This window comes from Triticum dicoccoides, unplaced genomic scaffold (genome assembly GCF_002162155.2).
Source record: "Triticum dicoccoides isolate Atlit2015 ecotype Zavitan unplaced genomic scaffold, WEW_v2.0 scaffold14817, whole genome shotgun sequence".
Taxonomy (NCBI): Eukaryota; Viridiplantae; Streptophyta; class Magnoliopsida; order Poales; family Poaceae; genus Triticum; species Triticum dicoccoides.
In genome coordinates, this window is record NW_021205455.1 from 50,719 (window position 1) to 54,802 (window position 4,084).

Here is a 4,084-nt window from a genome sequence, read left to right on the forward strand (position 1 = left end):
GTGGCATGTCCGAAGAGGCGGGACGCGTCTCCGGGGCGTGGCCCCCCTCACGGACGGGGATGACACGGTAGTAGACGTTCTATGGTAACGATGCAGCGTCAACATTACTAAATACTCGGAGCACGATAAAATCATGATTTTTTTTGCACGACGTTGGCACATGTGCTATAAGAACGATGGTATTGTTTCATAATTTTTGGTGATGGAGAAGTATCCGAAAAATTCCCTCTACGCGGATTGCCCTTCGCGCGTCTACGACTGTGGCCGGCGGCCTCCCGGGGCTAGCATGCCGCCAAATCTTGCGCCGGCGGCCTCTCACAATTCTGGAAGTGTTGTCGCAGTTGCAAACGCCTGGCACGCGTGTCCGGGGTGTGCCCCCCTGACGAACGGCGCTGCCGCCGGCACCTGGAGGGGGGAAACGGACGCGTGGGGTCTACACGGAGGGGATCTTGCTGTGGGTCTTCCCCGGATGTTGCTCCAATGTGTTCCTATGGGCTGACCTAACACAACCGGGTGGGAAGGTCCACTGGTCAAAGCCCGTCCGTGCAAAGTCAAAGGGGTAGATCCCGTGGTCAAACGCTACAGGGTTAGGCGGGACGGGGGCACTGGGGGGGGTAGCAATGCCACCGGAGCGTCGCACTAGGCCCTCATACATGCGGGGTGGTGTGGTGGCATGTCCGAAGAGGCGGGACGCGTCGCCAGGGCGTGGCCCCCCTCACGGACGGCGATGACACGGTAGTAGACGTTCTGTGGTAACGATGCGGCATCAATATTACTAAATACTCGGAGCGCGATAAAATCATGATTTTTTTTGCACGACGTGGGCACATGTGCTATAGGAACGATGGTATTTTTTCATAATTTTTGGTGATGGAGAAGTATCCAAAAAATTCCCTCCATGCGGATTGCCCTTCGCGCGTCTACGGCTGTGGCCGGCGGCCTCCGGGGGCTAGCATGCCGCCAAATCTTGCGCTGGCGGCCTCTCACAAGTCTGGAAGTGTTGTCGCGGTTGCAAACGCCCGGCACACGTGTCCGGGGTGTGCCCCCCTCACGGACGGCGCTGCCGCCGGCACCTGGAGGGGGGAAACGGATGCGTGGGGTCTACACGGAGGGGATCTTGCTGTGGGTCTGCCCCGGATGTTGCTCCAAAGTGTTCCTATGGGCTGACCTAACACAACCGGGTGGGGAGGTCCACTGGTCAAAGCCCGTCCGTGCAAAGTCAAAGGGGTAGATCCCGTGGTCAAACGCTATAGGGTTAGGCGGGACGAGGGCACTGGGGGGGTAGCAATGCCACCGGAGCGTCGCACCGGGCCCTCATACATGCGGGGTGGTGTGGTGGCATGTCCGAAGAGGCGGGACGCGTCTCCGGGGCGTGCCCCCCCTCACGGACGGCGATGACACGGTAGTAGACGTTCTGCGGTAACGATGCGGCGTCAATATTACTAAATACTCGGAGCGCGATAAAATCATGATTTTTTTTGCATGCCGTGGGCACATGTGCTATAGGAACGATGGTATTTTTTCATAATTTTTGATGATGGAGAAGTATCCGAAAAATTCCCTCTACGTGGATTGCCCTTCGCGCGTCTACGGCTGTGGCCGGCGGCCTCCGGGGGCTAGCATGACGCCAAATCTTGCGCCGGCGGCCTCTCACAAGTCTGGAAGTGTTGTCGCGGTTGCAAACGCCCGGCACGCGTGTCTGGGGTGTGCCCCCCTCACGAACGGCGCTGCCGCCGGCACCTGGAGGGGGGAAACGGACGCGTGGGGTCTACACGGAGGGGATCTTGCTGTGGGACTTCCCCGGATGTTGCTCCAAAGTGTTCCTATGGGCTGACCTAACACAACCGGGAGGGGAGGTCCATTGGTCAAAGCCCGCCCGTGCAAAGTCAAAGGGGTAGATCCCGTGGTCAAACGCTACAGGGTTAGGCGGGACGGGGGCACTGGGGTAGCAATGCCACCGGAGCGTCGCACCGGGCCCTCATACATGCGGTGTGGTGTGGTGGCATGTCCGAAGAGGCGGGACGCGTCTCCGGGGCGTGGCCCCCCTCACGGACGGCGATGACACGGTAGTAGACGTTGTGCGGTAACGATGCGGCGTCAATATTACTAAATACTCGGAGCGCGATAAAATCATGATTTTTTTTGCACGACGTGGGCACATGTGTTATAGGAACGATGGTATTTTTTCATAACTTTTGGTGATGGAGAAGTATCCGAAAAATTCCCTCTACGCGGATTGCCCTTCGCGCGTCTACGGCTGTGGCCGGCGGCCTCCGGGGGCTAGCATGCCGCCAAATCTTGCGCCGGCGGCCTCTCACAAGTCTGGAAGTGTTGTTGCGGTTGCAAACGCCCGGCACGCGTGTCCGGGGTGTGCCCCCCTCACGAACGGCGCTGCCGCCGGCACCTGGAGGGGGGAATCGGACGCGTGGTGTCTACACGGAGGGGATCTTGCTGTGGGACTTCCCCGGATGTTGCTCCAAAGTGTTCCTATGGGCTGACCTAACACAACCGGGTGGGGAGGTCCATTGGTCAAAGCCCGTCCGTGCAAAGTCAAAGGGGTAGATCCCGTGGTCAAACGCGACAGGGTTAGGCAGGACGGGGGCACTGGGGGGTAGCAATGCCACCGGAGCATCACACCGGGCCCTCATACATGCGGCGTGGTGTGGTGGCATGTCCGAAGAGGCGGGACGCGTCTCCGGGGCGTGGCCCCCCTCACGGACGGCGATTACACGGTAGTAGACGTTCTGCGCTAACGATGCGGCGTCAATATTACTAAATACTCGGAGCGCGATAAATTTATGAATTTTTTTGCACGATGTGGGCACATGTGCTATAGGAACGATGGTATTTTTTCATAATTTTTGGTGATGGAGAAGTATCCGAAAAATTCCCTCTACGCGGATTGCCCTTCGCGCATCTATGGCTGTGGCCGGCGGCCTCCGGGGGCTAGCATGCCGCCAAATCTTGCGCCGGCGGCCTCTCACAAGTATGGAAGTGTTGTCGCGGTTGCAAACGCCCGGCACGCGTGTCTGGGGTGTGCCCCCCTCACGGACGGCGCTGCCGCCGGCACCTGGAGGGGGGAAACAGACGCGTGGGGTCTACACGGAGGGGATCTTGCTGTGGGTCTGCCTCGGATGTTGCTCCAAAGTGTTCCTATGGGCTGACCTAATACAACCGGGTGGGGAGGTCCACTGATCAAAGCCCGTCCGTGCAAAGTCAAAGGGGTAGATCCCGTGGTCAAACGCTACAGGGTTAGGCGGGACGAGGGCACTGGGGGGGTAGCAATGCCACCGGAGCGTCGCACCAGGCCTCATACATGCGGGGTGGTGTGGTGGCATGTCCGAAGAGGCGGGACGCGTCTCCGGGGCGTGGCCCCCCTCACGGACGGCGATGACACGGTAGTAGACGTTCTGCGGTAACGATGCGGCGTCAATATTACTAAATACTCGGAGCGCGATAAAATCATGATTTTTTTTGCATGACGTGGGCACATGTGCTATAGGAATGATGGTATTTTTTCATAATTTTTGGTGATGGAGAAGTATCCGAAAAATTCCCTCTACGCGGATTGCCCTTCGCGCGTCTACGGCTGTGGCCGGCGGCCTCCGGGGGCTAGCATGCCGCCAAATCTTGCGCCGGCGGCCTCTCACAAGTCTGGAAGTGTTGTTGCGGTTGCAAACGCCCGGCACGCGTGTCCGGGGTGTGCCCCCCTCACGAACGGCGCTGCCGCCGGCACCTGGAGGGGGGAAACGGACGCGTGGGGTCTACACGGAGGGGATCTTGCTGTGGGACTTCCCCGGATGTTGCTCCAAAGTGTTCCTATGGGCTGACCTAACACAACCGGGTGGGGAGGTCCATTGGTCAAAGCCCGTCCGTGCAAAGTCAAAGGGGTAGATCCCGTGGTCAAACGCGACAGGGTTAGGCAGGACGGGGGCACTGGGGGTAGCAATGCCACCGGAGCGTCGCACCGGGCCCTCATACATGCGGGGTGGTGTGGTGGCATGTACGAAGAGGCGGGACGCGTCTCCGGGGCGTGGCCCCCCTCACGGACGGCGATTACACGGTAGTAGACGTTCTGCGGTAA